Raw genomic sequence first — 15,977 nt, 5'->3', positions numbered from 1 at the left:
CCATTTCCATACCAATGTACAATATCTTGTCACCACACTAGGTGACAATAGCTTGATTAATAAATAGTATCTAATATGACACATTGCTGTTTGTTGCTTTTTTTTTTTTTTTTTAAATTTGATTTGCCTGTCACTCTCATTTTCATGTTTGATTCATTGGTTCATTTCTGCTCAAGATATGATTCATGGATCAATTTGTTTGCAAATATGATTGAAACACAGCAAAAGCTATTTTTAAATACTGTCTTTTTGCTGCAAAGGTGTAAAACCGTTAACAAAGGTGCAAAATCAATAATAACAGCAATCTTCTGAGGATTTACCAGCTTCATGCAATTGAAATATATATTATAGATGCACTAGGCTGATACATAGATCTATTGAAATAAACCACAGATTTGGAATAAACTGGACAACAAAATAGGAAAACAGCTATGTATTTTAATGTCAATTTTATTCATAAAATCTATACATAGGTAACTGGAAGAAGAATGTCTGTGTGATAGATATGTGCATGCATGCATTATTTTGCTTTGTTGCTACTCCATAGCCCATGTTCAGACCATCTTGTCTCTGGACAGCCATGTTGTGAACAACCCAGTAGGGTAAAGCAGAATGGACCACACAAAGTTTAGGTTATATTACCACCAGGGGTGCTGCTAGGTTGACAGAGTATTTCTGCTTGATTAAGTACAAAAATGGGCCTGCAATCCAATCAGAAGAGGAGGATATAATCATCAAAGTTCCTCACTTAAAGGTGAAGTCTACATCAAAACAGGGTTTCAGGATAGATGCAATGGTGTTACGCTTCAACTTAGACAGCCTTTGAATGTTGCTCTTAATATTTCTCTTAAGCCTCACCCATCGACCTAAAACCCCTCTGCAGTCGTATTGCAGGTGCTGGGGTAACAATGTGCGTATTAAAAGTCTTTGATATGGCAGCTATGTTTGATGGATCCCCATAACAAACCCACAAAGGGGTCTTCTGTCTCTCCAGTCTCTATTTCCAAAGCAATTCCTCTAGTGGTGTAGACTGCTGACTGTTTTACAGCAATGTTATGGGGGCTTCCAAGCTGTATATACATTCAATTCACCCAAATGCCACTTCAACATGTATGAATCATTGGACCCCCATAGAAATTGCATGGCTTGATATGGCTATGGTTCTACCCTTGGTCTACATCAGTGCCCAGGAGAGTCATATGAGGAGCAGGGGCATAGTGAAAATGCTGTCTGATTCCACCTCTGGAGGCAAATCTCTGGGACACCAATGCCTTGTCTTATGGCAAAAGTGATCTACAGCATATGGGCATCTGTAATGTTTAGAATGCACTTGCGTGCAAGTAGTGCCAGATTTTGGCAACATGGACGTGCTTTAACTTGAGGCTGGTGGGAATAAAGGCATAACTGATGATAATTTGTGCATACTCTATGATATCCTAGAGATATATGCGAAAAGCTTGGCAAATACACATACAACCTAATGTACTTATATTCCCAGATATAAGTTTCTGACTCTTTTCTTGCTGAAGCTAGTACCCAAAGGCCAGACAGAGACATAACATTTCCTCAAATTATCTATTTGCTTTACGGATATTTTAGTTGAAATGGCCTGCAATTTTCACCTTGCAGTGGATCAACTGGCCTAGTAAATAAAGTGCAAAAAGCAATGGTATATATAAAGTTCAGTGACTAACAGCAGCCAATCAAATTTCAGTTTGAGGTCAGAGCAATGGAAGATCAATGCTGGTTGGTTGCTGTGGGCTAATGAACTTCACAAATTTTGGCTTAGTGAGTAAATCAGCATTTATTTAAAGGCTTTAAAAGTAGTTTATAAAAGGTAAGAAACCTGTATTATTATTAAATTATAATGTTTCTAGAAAATACATAGAACATTAGCAGCTATATTTCGTAAGCTCCAGTGACAATGGTAAGGGTGGAATGTTCACTACTGTACAGTGAAACATGCTAGCAACATTAAACACAACCCAATGTGTTAGTGATCTGTTAAGACCACTTTAACATTCTGGTCTTTCTATAAATTAAATAAGCCTGTAATTGCTTTCCCAGCAGTCTGCTACATGTGTCTGGGCTACATATAAATTTAGTTGTTTGGATAATTTATATAGCGATAAGTCAATATAAAGTGAGCCCAAGGGGGTTTGGGGGATCTTCTTGAAGCAAAGTCCCATAGTTACCTCTTGCAAAAACATCATTATAATTACAACCTTGAACATTTTGTTGACCTTGCTTTCCTTATATCCAAACCTAGCAACACCCCTGCTGTCCAGTAATACGGGAGAATGGAGAGAAAGGAAGAAACTCTTCAGATTTTTCAGAAATTTATAAATTTTGATTTAGTTTAAAACATAGAAAATCAAAAATATAAAACCATTAAAATTAACGTTACCAGCAATGAAATCATTTAATCATAAGATATGAATTAAAAGGATACTTTCACTTAAGTCCAAATTGTGGTGGAGAGTGGAGTTAAGAAAAAAATAATAAAAAACATAAGGTGATAAGTATCTACCATTGAAGGGTCAGTCTACCAATAACTGACAATTTTTTGTAGTTGCTGGACATTACAATTTCTTATATATCCCAGGGACTCTGTTGGTGAAATCTCTGTGCTGAATTCCAAGGCCTCTATACCTTCTGTGATCAGCATATATGATTTTTTTTATTCTTTATAACAGACAAAGGTGGTGGGAACACCTCATACTCCCAGGTGGACAGGGGGGACTTATAGCAGGGAGATCTCAGTCTTGGAGTACCTATAACATATAAAATGACAGGGGCTGATTCAGCTCACCACGCTTCACCTATTACTAGATATTTCCTGTTTGGTGGACTGACCCTTTAACACTTCGAACTGGTAATTACCTGGCCTGTAACTATGCAGCAAAGGAGACCCTCTCTTCTGTGACCACTTATTGAGATTGTTTTTTTTAACAGTATATTTAGCTCTGACTTCTCCTAAATATGATATTTATTAGCTTCTATGAAAAAACAAAAATGACTCATTGTTGGTCTGAAAACTGTGAAGTCTTTTTTCTACTGTTCTCTTTCTAATGGTTATATTTTGTGATGGTACATAAGGCTCAAAACAGTTCTTTCTTATGAATTTAATTTATTTTCCATTTAAATTAGAATTTCACTTTAAAACTTTGAAAATGGCATTTTGTTTTAAAATAAAGAGCTGTTAAAATCATTGAAGGGTCTGACCACCAAAAAGTGATATTTCAGCTTTGGATGGATGGTGCAGGTTTATATCGCTTTCAGGTATTGGTGATTCTACTGGCCATTAGACATGTGTGTTTTGTTTTGTAACACATTGATTTTCATCTGAAAATGTGATTTTCTGAGATTCAGATGTATACAAATCTCCAAACATTTACCCAAATGATATTATGGAGGAGCTGGTAGGTGGCAGGAGAATTTGGAATATACAAAGGTGGCCAGAATTACCCAAAATTCCCAGGTTGACTTAATTGACTTCATAAAGTCAAGAATTATGATGGTAAGGGTCTCACTGTAAGGGTCTCCAAACATACATAGCAGCGAATGTTAATGAATAAAAAAAAAGTTTTAACATAATTAACAAATGCATTGGTTTAATTTGTATCATTTGGATGATGTCACATGATGCGATAGCCGTTTAGGCCCATGGAGAAATTAATTAAATTTTCAATTTCTTTCAATAATTCGGATTTAAGTAAATTTGTGATTTAAATTGAATTTGTAATTGTCACAGTCAGTTCAGTTTCACAGTCTAATGCAATTCTTAGGTTTGAAATATGTTGGGCCTCCGAATTTTGCATTATTTATTATGTTGCATCCGAAAATATTGAATCCTTCCAAACAGTTTTGATATATGAATATCAAATCCACCCGAAATATACTGTATAGCAATCTTCCAAAACAAACCTGCAAAATTGTTGTAATTTACTCAGACCAACAAATATACGAAAAGAATGGCAAATATAAAAATAAAACAAATCTAAAAAACGAATCAGATAAACATAATGAATATGACGAAACAAAATTCTTCAATGAGCGAATGCATCTGAAATGAAAAGAAAATTTCTGGTGTGCACATGTCTACTGACTATTATGAGAAGCTCTCACCCTTCCTGTTGGAATTGTTTACCCAAATTATATTATGGAGGAGCTGGTAGGTGGCAGGAGAAGCTGGAATATACAAAGGTGGCCAGAATAACCCAAAATTCCAAGGTTGACTTAATTGACTTCATAAAGTCAAGAATTATGATGGGAAGGGTCTCACTGTTGGAGTATCTGAAAAGTAGAAGAAACTAGGAGCAGTCTTAGCCTATCAACATCCACATATACCTGAAGTATCACTTTTGGATAAGCCAAGCCTTTAATCTTTTTTGCAAAAGAATGTGTTAACATTGCATTATGTGGCCAATTTAACATTCTTCCTTAAAAAGACAGAGGGCCTCCTGCGCTGCATCTCCACAGGCACAAAGTAACCAGTAATTCCAAATGTTATTACAATGCTGTTATGTCAAATAAGACATGAAATCTATAAAATTCAGATTTATGGCATTCACACTATTATTCTTTGCTGGCTATATGCATAATGAAGGTGATGCCCACCACAACTAAACTCCAGCTGTTGCATCATCTGATTGGTGGCTATGGGCAACACCTACCTCTTTCTCTTTCCAGTTTTTATAAGCCTAGTTGGAAGACAGAAATATATCAAAGAGTACAGCAGGCACAATGAACTGTCTGCAGACAGAGGTCTGATGTGCAGGAAGCACTTACTCAGCACATCTAAGTGAGCTCTTTCACTTTTGCATCTTCATTTTCTTTTTTTTGTCTGTAGTGTTCCTTTAATTTTGGATTAATTCCAAAAAAAATGTTACATTCTCTGTCACATTCCAGTAAAGCGTGTACAGTGACAGCGATTTTTTTTTTTCCAATTTAATAATTAACTTTTAGATTTGGTAAGAAAATGCCACTTAACGAATCCAGTGGCAAGAGCCAATTATGATATTCTGCATTCCACTCCACTCCACGTTTCAACTGTCACATAGTTCAACCTGCTCAAAGAAGTTTGTATTTAATAAAGACAAATTCAGTATGACACAAGAGGTGCTATTTGTACATACACATATTAATGCCTTCATGGTTACTCCTACTCAGTAGTGCAATAACAGTGCTAGTACTGCCTCTATTCAGCTATATAGTATATGTTTGCATTGGCTTGTTATTGCATTTACAGCTAAATCACTTACATTAAGTTTATATAAGTACAGCTTTACATTGTATAATATACAAGATGGACAAACATGTGGTCCTCGTCACAGAAAAAATAGCGGAGAGTTATGAAAACAATTCCACAGTAAGGGTATGTTTACACTGACGTGATTATTAAGTCCCGAAGAGTATGAATAAAAGATGAAGGGTTATATTACTGATTTTTTTTTCCTTTTCAATCCTTCAATCTTTAATCTGGTTTTAATCCAGGTTGTGTGTTTAATCCTTCTTTATTTCATATAGGCTTTTATCATTGATCATTTGCATAATTTATAAAAAAGACAAAAATTAATATGTTAATAAAATTCTTTAAAAAAAAAAGACAAGATCGAAGCTGCAGCATGCTGCAGTTGTAAATAGAAAAGTAAAACCCAATTAAGCAAAACGGACGAGAAAAGGGAAGGGCTACATGATTTGTTGTTAACTTTCAGCTCTTTGGAAAACAATTATAAACCTTCCAACAGAAGTAAGAATTCATGTGTGTACATACCCTAACTGTTTTTGAAAAAGAGCTAGGACCCAGATCAACCACTCAGATCTCTGCTTTTGCTACTAACCTGTTCTATAAAATGGCAGGATCTGATTGGTTGCTATGAGTTAAAACACTTTGTCGTAACATTTTCATAAAGGTCCTCAAACATAATTCCCGAAATGGATAAGCAGTTACAGGACGATATACCTCCACTGCAAAAATCTTACAGTAGAGTGATGTTCCTGTATAACAGCATCCTAACCTGAATGCTTTTGTATGGTTCCAAAACTTTTGTAACTAGGCTAGTCTTAGGCCCACAGTGTTGCCGTGCTGTGCCCTGAACCCAGCTGAGACAATGTGACATAAGACCACATTGAGGATTCCTTGTTGATTCAGGTCCATTACTGAACAGTGAGATGACCTGGGAACACAACATGGATGCTATGGTGACATCTAGCTGTATTGTATGAGTTTCCATCACTCTAGGTGTCATTGTCTAGCTCCAGCACCCAAAAATATTCCCACCTTTTTCTGGTTTGGACATGCTTCTCTCTCTCTACAGTTGTAATTACCCCAGCTGACCACCAAAATTTTAATGGGAAGAAGGTGGTCCAGCAGCTTACTGGACGTTCAGTATAGCACTACTCTCCCTTACTAATACTGCTGCCCTAAAACCGAGCTAAAGTGATCTTTTCATTAGAATTACAGAACATTGCGTATTATTTACCAAAGCATCTTGAAGGAAGGCCTATTTTAAAAAGTCTGTGTTGCCAATATCACTCATTCCATTTTTTCTGTCGCTCATCTAAGCTGGACAAAAGAAAGGGAATACCAGAATGGCTCATTTAGCAAATACGGACTGTTTGAGGCTATCCTATGATAAATGAGGCATGTTACAAGGTGATATGTTGTATTTCATGGTATAGGTAAATTATTCCTTTTCGTACATAAAGAAACAAACAAGTGATTTTTATGCCCTTCATGATTTGTGACTGATGAGTCATGGTATATAGTAGAGATGAGCAAACAAACCAGATCCAGCATATATTGTATTGAATTGCCCATGTGGTTATGTACAAGACTGTGCCATTTTTAGTGGCTAGTTAATTTTCATAATACAGGTATGTCCTCCCAACCTATCTCGTACCATTTTGTCCTTTCCCGTGGGTTACATCACCAAACATCATTCCCATAAACAATGGAGGAGCAAAGAAGCAACTATTGAACTAGTGCTATCCATTGGACTAGTGCCATTCATCATTATAACTCACAGTCACAGTGCACCACAGACTGTTGCGCTCCCATTCAGTGCCGTATCATCATCATGATTATTCATCACAGTCTCTCACACTATGATTAATCACTGTTAAAATGCAAATGAAATCTCATCTGTCTGTTGTACCCCCTTTTAATGCACTAAAGTAGGTTACCTCTAACAATGAAGTGCTGCCAGCCACGGACAAGTGGAACATTTTGGGGCTTCTTGGTTGCTTGTACAGTCATCAGTGCAACAACCCTACTAAAGAACTCAAAGATTCTCTCAAAAAGTGACAGATCTGTGTATGTAATAGCACTGGACAGATAGAAGTGGGATATTGGTGCTTTTGGATATAACCCAGAATGAGATATTCAAAGAGGCTGACAAACAGTGGTTGAGCAGTGTAGACTAAACATTGTTCTGGAGTTGGGTTGCTGTCTCTCTGATAGTCTCAAAAGAGGATGTACAGTAGATATAAAGCTTTGGGTTGAGTCTAGAGAAGCACCAGGTTCAAAAATTAATGATACTTCAGGAGGTTTTGTCAAAATTATTCTGGAGATAGCGAATCAAGATAAATGTGTTAGCTTATCTTGATACTCTATATCAGGGGTCTCCAAGCCTTCTAAATAAAGGGCCATTTTGCTGTCCCACAGACTTTGGGAGAGATGGACTGTGGCCAGTGAGAGTAGACTTGGACTTATTGGTCATTAGGAGGAGGAACAGTGCCCCATCACTAGTATTAGTTAGAGGAATAGTGCCCCATTGTTGGTGTCAGTGGAAGGAATTGTGCCCCATCACAAGTATTAGAGGAATAGTGCCCCATTGTTGGTGTTAGTGGAAGGAATAGTGCCTTGTATCACTGCCAGGAAGAATTCCCAAGGGGCTGGATCCTGCACTATATCAAAAAAAATGTGGATTCCTGAAGTGTCATGAACTTTTGTACCGGGTGCTCCTGAATACTCACAACAAAGCTCAAAATGGAACTGGCCTGAAAACATTTTTGTAGTGAAACAAAAGATAACAACCAGTTTTACCATTTTTTCCAAAGGTTAACAGCCAAAACTTCCAGGCCATAGTAATTTCTCTAACACTTAGAGTAGGTCATGCAATGAGCATTATTATCTCAGTCACTCAGAAAGTCAATCTCTCGTACACTTGTCAACATAAAAAACAGATACTAATTTACCATTGTTAGCTGACAAATACTAACCATATTGTGTATTTTGTTCTCAAAGTTCTAACAAGTGTGTTTTTATTTCTCTCCCCCCCCCCCCCAAAAAAAAAAGTAACCCTATAAAAGCCCATAGTGGAAATATATGCAAAGTACAGTGAATGTTGACACTACAAACCAAATCAGGTAGGTAAAGTGGATGTTAAGAATGTTTGCTCATCTCTTGTTGATGGGGAGGGGCACCACCATTTACAGTATATGTGTGGTACTAAGTATGGGGAGTGTAATGTCTAGTTGAGGTAGCTGAGATGGAGAAAGAGAGGAATGAAACATAAAGTATTGCTTAAACCACAGTTTATGATTAACTATTAAATATGTTTCCTGAAACTCTGTGGCATTAAAAAAATTCTGCTCTCATGACCAATGTAGTGAAAGACAGTTCTTAGCTGTTGACCAGTGATGTCTGAAATTGACAATGATTAAAAATATCTTACAAAGCTTTTTATACATATGCTTATAACTTAATGGGTGATACACATCATAGACTGTGTAAGGACATGCTAAATCCCTAAACTAATAATCCCTGGCTGTGAAAAAATCATGTAATAATTTAAGACATTCAAATAAATTGTTGTGAACAACTCCATAGTCTACACTGTTTATCATTACCTATGGCGTGTATATATTTGACAATTATGTGTATATAAGTATTTGTCCTGTAGTAATCAATGCAAGATTAGATCAATTTTTGCCATGTGCAAAATATTGAATAGTTCCTTTACATTTGGCATCTAAGAGAAAACTATCTACTAGAATCAACTAGAAGGAAAAAAAATTCTGACCGTGAGAGTACTGTTGGACTTTGAAGAAGGGGACATACCCCGAAAGCTTGTCCTCAAAATTGTATGTTAGTGCAAATAAAAAAAGTATCACGGACAGTAATCAATTGTTTTTGACTGTGAGAGTGAAAGACAACAGGAAAAACTGCTCTTGTTGTCCCCAGTAAGAGTTTCATTGTAAGTGCTTTGGTCTAAAAATCAAGCAAAATGGTCAATTTGTGAATGGAGCTACTTTTTAAAGAAACTCAATCTCTAAAGCCTAACTTTCAAACAAAGTGTTGTCTGGAGAGAATGTGAAAACATACCTTTCATGCTGCCTGCGGCACTGAAAGCCCCCTTATGAATCTTTAGAAAATGTCACTTCTTGGAGTGTTAGATCCCAGTACCCTACTGCTCTCAATAGTTCAATCTGCCCTTTGTCGATGGGAGGATCCAAAGAGCGCAGTGGGAGGGGCAAGGAAATCAACACTTTCAGAAGTCACGTTGCTCTTTGCTGGGGACATTTGTTTGAGGTTTTAATTTTAGCGAGAGAGTCACTTTAATTCTTCTGATTCTTGTTCAGTCTGCAGAGAATTATACAATTCACGAATCACAATTCTCTTCGTTACTAACTTGTGTTACTCTCTTCAGATCAGACAAATCCATATGCAAATATTCAGTAGAATCAAAAAGTAGTGATTCAGCAATTCTCCTGATTCAATCATCGCTACTATCTTTTATTCTTTATAGGCAGTATGGGCAAATGAAATAAAGGCTCTGTCGGGTTGCTAAGAGCAGAAGAACAGTCGTTCCTTCGGGCACTTAGATAAATTAGACCCTGGAGCTCAGGAAAAAAGGATAACCCTTAGCAAGAGAGGCAGATTTGTGTCCCATTGCTGAGTGAAGCAGAGAAAGCCCTTGCAGAAACCTTTTTCTGGCACATTTAACCAGTAATGTTGACATGTCTTCAATAAAGAGCTTATTCAATTAAGGAGGCTTGCTTTTTTCCAACTTCCTCCTGAACCTCCAATTTGCCAAAAAATAAGGGTTTATTTTTGCACAGGACCCTGTTTTCCTCCTATAGTTGCCCCTAATTGTGAGACCACCATTCTTCTTTTAGTCCCTTCTGCATAGCATTAAAGTAGAACTATAGGCAAAACTTGTTTTTCTTCTCATCTTAGATAGAGTAAGGGAGGGCTATAACCAAAGTGTTTTTCTTTTTGCCATCTGTGTCCCATTGGGGAGATTTACCTTCACTTCCCTGTCCCCTATCCAAAACAGGAAGTGAGAAGAAATCCTTGCAAATAAAGGGAATACCTTGGGTCCCCCAGATCACCAGAATTAGTGTCCCCATTGGAAGATTTCCCCTCTAAGAATTTTCTAGGGGGAACCCAAAATTTGGGGGTTTCTCTCACTTTCACTTTCAATGATATGGTAAACAGGTCAAATGAGAGGGTAAATCTCCAAGTGGCACAGACAGTAATAAAATCTAATAAGTATTCTAATCCATCTACACTCTGTCCAAAACAAAAAAAAAGCTTTGTCTTAGTTATACTGTAATGAAATAACCTTTCATTTCCTTCTACTTACTGGCCTTTAATATTGCTGTGAGTTGGTTGAGAAAGGAAGAGCCAGCCAGATTCTGAGGCTGCAGCTAGCCATAGAAAAGAAGTCCCTGGTGGCTAATGCATCAGATATCTTTATATGGCTTCATTTATAATATAGTGATAGTTCTATCACTTTTAAATTGGTATTAGTTTAAACTAGGAGCAATAGTACCCATTAGAAAGCCTTGGCTTCTCACCAGCAACCTATTTACCAAAGTTCGAGTCTTCTAGGATACAGCCATAAAAAACAAAATCACAACGCATTAGAGGTCCCTCAGTGGAACATCAAAGGACTTGATACCACCAAGGCAATGGGCTGTGGGTCCTGGATAACAAAGGTGTTCCAGTACATGCATATACAATTGATTTCTGTTCCTTTTCTTCCCCGTTGGGTAATTTATCCTCAAGAAAATAAAATAGTATTGAGTACTGTGAAAACTTTTTTATATTGCTTTATCTAGCTATAGATTTCCAGTTAGCCTACGGAGGCACATGCCTACGCCTGCACTGTTCAGAAGCAGCAGCAAAATAATTTATGGTGCTCCCCACTTTTCTTTTTTAACCTTCTTTCAAGTTTATACCAAGTTATAGATTTTCTTCCAACTAAGTTGCCTCTGAAAAATTATCCAAGCCATCTACCAACAACATTCTATCGTGTGAAACTGACAAAGCAATTGTATATTGTACTGGTTTGTCACTGGAAGTCTCATCTGAGACAACAAATCACGCATTCTTTTGTCAGGCACCAATGGTTCAAAGGGAGTCTTGGACTTGTTTCTAGAGACAACTTAGCTGGAAGTCAAGGTGGGTGTAGCAACCATCAAGTTACTTATCTAATGAAAAACAGGAAGTGGTTGGTTCAGTGGAAAAAGCATGCAGGCACTAGTGTGGGGCAGCAGACTAGATAAACACAAATTGTACAGCTGAAATTGTGTACCTAAATTACATGATGAATAAACGTTTTGGCAAACCAAAAATATATATATATTGATATATACTAAATTATTGACTTTTACATACCATGACTGTTCAATGGAAGCAAATGAAATGCTGGTGAGAGCTGAGCTCTATACATTAAACTGTATAAGTTTCTTTCCTAACATCATGGATGAATACATTATGATCAGCAGAGACATCTGCACCATGCTTGGCCCCCTCTTTCTTGCCCTGGGGGGTCTCCATTACACTTTCATTCTCCCCCAGCAGGGAAGTGGATTACTTTTACATTTATATACAGTGAAATTTTGTACAGCCGTATATACAAGATTGATTTATTTGCTTTTTAGTGTCTTAAGAACGTTCCACCATCGTTGATGGTTTACTCATTTTTAGTCCACTTTAGAAGTATAAAAGGTGATTAGTTGGACTTTGTAGAATGACTTTCTGTGCCTTTTGTAGAGTTACTGAGATCCTGGGACCTTTTGCTGGCTGAGTATAGAAGGAATATCATCAATATGTAGAAATGTTGGAATCCTGAGGGTTATTGGTATTTGTGGAGTCAGAATTTTGAGTTCACATTGTGTAATTGTGAGTGTAGTCACCTGAGGACAGATTTAAACATGTTGAGCACATTTCTCTTCATTGTCAGGACCAAATCCATTGAAACAGTCATTGGCTTAAAGGATGAAGGACAGATAGTTCCTTCACAGAGCCAGTTGCATATTGAGGATTGTGATTGACCGGAAGCAATTCATACCTAGGGCGGCCATTGTTAGAAAGCGTTATAAAGATCCTAAGAAAAGCATGCAACCAAAAGTGTTGAAGCCAAACGTCCCACCAGAGTCAATGGTATTTACAATGATGAGGTTTCATGGTGTTGCCTGTCCATTGGGGAAGTGAAGCAGTCCTCTCTGTGGAAATAGCTAAAATGAGGAGGGTCTGAAGTCACCAGAGGAGCAGAGTGGGGGAGCTCTCACTGAAGCTTCCCGACTTTACTTCACCTGTAAATGAAAAAGAGCACTTTAGTTTCTGTATGAAAAGCTGGCACAATTTGGTGATATGGAACATTCAATTGGCAACAATGGTGGTAGTAAGGAAAAATCAATAACTCAATGCAATAGCAATGATGAGGAAAAACAACATTATATATTTTAAACAGATATATTACTTTTGAAGCTGATCTCCAGGCAGATATAAAAGACACACAATAATGCATCTACACCATTAACCTCCCTGGCGGTATGATTATTTCAGATTTTTGGTGCTGAAAGCGGTACCATTATTTTGCATGGAAATGTGTAGTTTTTTTATTGTAGGCTGTAATATTTAGGAATAACTCACTGAAATCTGTCCGAACAAGAGTCTATTAAACATCCCGGGTATGATAAAATTTGAAACACAAAATCATAAATTATAATTTAATAAATAATCATAAAAAATAATAATATAATAATAATACATTTAATTCAATAAAATAATCAAACCAAAAACACTGAAATTTGAAATATAGCGCCAAGTTCGCACATCACTGAGCAAAGTCGCAAAATTGTTTTCAGTGTCTGATGACAAATTTCTCCACGAATCATTATCACTCAATTCTGCAAGTGGTTCTGATTTACTATCGCTGTTCTCTAGCTGATCTAAACCTGCTTTTGACCTAAAGGGACGATTTTTGGACGCCAGTTTCCAGGCAGAAAGAACAGTAAAAATGCAGGCAGGGCACAGGACAGAGCACTAGGGACAAAATGTATGTGAAATAGTTTGAAACAGCAATGTTTTACTATGTAAAATTTGTTTTGAAAAAAATGAATTTTTTTTTAAATTTTCAAATTTCCCGCCGGCGGCACCCGTACATCCCGACGTCACAGGGACCAGATCACAGAAGCCGGATGCTGGCATCGGCCGGAGGAGATGGCCGGGGACGCTGCAGGGGACACATCGCGGGAGCGAAGGACAAGGTAAGCTCTGCAGGGACTCCCTATGCAGCGCCGCATGGTAAGCCCGAGTGTAGCTCGGGGTTACCGCTTTTGGTACAGAAACTTTACCCCGAGCTACACTCGGGAATACCACCAGGGAGGTTAAACACCATTAGGCTTACCTGAGCCTGATCTCAATCCAGCGCTGTGCATGAGAGCAGTTGCTCACTTGACTCTCTCCCTCCTCATTAGCTCAGAGACAGCAGCGGGAGTCATTGGCTGCCAATCACAGCCATTGAGGGGTGAGTGGGAGGTGGGGCCAAGCAGGGCTCTTTGTGTCAATAGACACACAGAGCACAGCTCAGGAGAAGCAAGCATGCAAGCATGCACGAATGCCCCCATAGCAAGCAGCTTGCTATAGGGGCATTCCGTGGGGAGGAGAAGCCAGGCGTGCCCATGGCATCCAACAAGAGCTTCTCTTTCATTAGTCAGACAACAACAAATATTTGAGAGCAGAAATGGGAATGGTTGGTGGATAACAAGCACATAACTACCCTTTCCACTTTGATGTCAAATGCATGTCATAAGTTAAGTGACAACAAGCAGTAGGTTGAGGAATTGTTTGCAGCTTTAAACATACCATTCTGTCTGTTTCCATACAACACTTGCCTGTTTTTTTCTGAACAATGAATATCTGCATGATAACCTGCCAATATACAACTGCTTACTGCTGCAATAGCTGGTTCTCATTTAATAAAGAGTATGGAATCATTGGTTTCGATTTATAATACACAACGAGCTGCACTGCTGAATGATATACAATTGTCTGTCCAACTATTACTATAGAATGCTCTTTGAGTGAGAATAATTGCAACCATACATGGCGGAATAGGATTATTTGACAAGGATCAAATGAACATTTGTCTTGCTCTACTAGAATTTGTGAAATAGGCAATGGGCATCTACCCCATTACTTGTATATTTCTTTGGCTAAAGAGCTTTCAACGTCAAAATCAAGTATGAATTTCCCTCTATTAAAGGGAGGCATTAAAATACCACACCACAACCACAAACCTTTGGCTATTGGTTGTGGCACCTCTCACTGACTTGTTTGGCAAGCCGTGGCACCTCTCAAACTCTGCTACCTGAGCTAAAATTGTTGCAGCCATGAAGCAAAGCATTGCAGTTGTGGTATGTGTACAGCCCCATTCAGCTGTAATGGTAGAAATTGATGGGCGATTGGCAGACTCAGCTGCCTGTTTTTTATTCCGCCCAAGTGAAAGAGCCCTAACTCATGCACTGCTTCAACTCACTGCAGCGGAGAAATGTAAAGGAGCACTTAAAGGATAAGTTTACCTTTTAGAAATAAATAATAAATGCACATTTTTTGCAGGTAAAAAAAATGGGCATTTATTTTTTTTTATCTGCGGGAGCCTTGAAAGCATTGCACCAGTGATCAGCAGATCCCTGATGCCATGCAGGTCTCCTGCAGGTCTGTCAGTATATCTGCTTGGCCGTACGGGATATACAAGCAAGCAGATATATTGATAGTAAGAATGAATGAACTACCACAGTTCTTCACAGTGCAGTGGTAGTTCATTGAGGACTACAAGCTGACAGCCGCTAAGGCTGTCGGGACTTGTATTCTCTCATTCACAGATGACAATGAATGAGAGACGTGGCCGTGTGGGCGGATCCCCACACGGTAGTTTTTTTTAAAAATTTGACAGCTAGCGAGGGGGGAGAAGATCCTCCACTAGCTGTCAAAGTGGGGATGGGGGGGGGTGGAGTCCAGGACCCTGAATATGGGTGTAACATGTAACATGTTACGAAAGGTGAACTTATCCTTTAATTCTTTTTGTTAAATAACTGCATTCCCTGTTTTCGATATCTGAAGAATTTCAACTCCTTTATTATTAACAATGTTGAGTTTTACTGCCACATCTAGACACATCTAACTTGCCAGAAAGGTAGTGTAATTCTTTAAAGGCAATATTCAATATGTCTCTTTACTATGCTATGTTCTCTTGGACTAAATTTAAATTCATAGTTTCATTTTCAAAGAGTTTTAGGGCCAAGACATTTTCTGAGCCAAGTCTGGCTGCACTCAGCTCAGGTGCATCTTCCATATTCATAAATAATGTATCCCTGTTTCACAAGAGGAAATACAGTATATCTTTATTCTTGACATCCATCTTGGTACTCCTGAAAGCTAAGAATCCTGGCTAAAGAAACAAAGCAAAAAAAAATCACAGACTAGCTTGAAGAATAAATATTTAGTGTTCATATTACATAGACTTTCATTGAAACGATCACAAGAAAGTAATATTAGTTATTCTTTTCATTTGAGAGGTTATGTCATGTGCACTGAGGACAACACAACAAAATCGGTTATTTATATAAAAACAGCAATAGATTCTAAACACTTTCTCACATAAAAGTATCACATTTAGTTCCACCCCTGAGGAACCCAATCCACGGCCACACCTATTTCAGACGTGCCTCACCCT

The 15,977-nt window shown here is 37.9% G+C and overlaps 1 protein-coding gene across 1 annotated transcript in view; it reads right to left on the bottom strand.

The window, feature by feature from the left end:
* Positions 1-418: 418 nt before the first annotated feature.
* MAF (MAF bZIP transcription factor) overlaps positions 419-15,977 on the bottom strand; it is a 140,582-nt gene continuing 125,023 nt past the window's right edge. The window contains exon 3 of the mRNA XM_089689812.1: positions 419-12,552. The gene's annotated coding sequence lies outside the window, so the exon portion shown is untranslated. The remainder of the gene's footprint in view (positions 12,553-15,977) is intronic.

The sequence above is a fragment of the Staurois parvus genome, unplaced genomic scaffold, assembly GCF_062004578.1.
Source record: "Staurois parvus isolate SC_StPar_1 unplaced genomic scaffold, SC_StPar_1.0 ptg000498l, whole genome shotgun sequence".
NCBI classification, from domain to species: domain Eukaryota; kingdom Metazoa; phylum Chordata; class Amphibia; order Anura; family Ranidae; genus Staurois; species Staurois parvus.
This window is presented reverse-complemented; position numbering and strand designations above follow the sequence as displayed.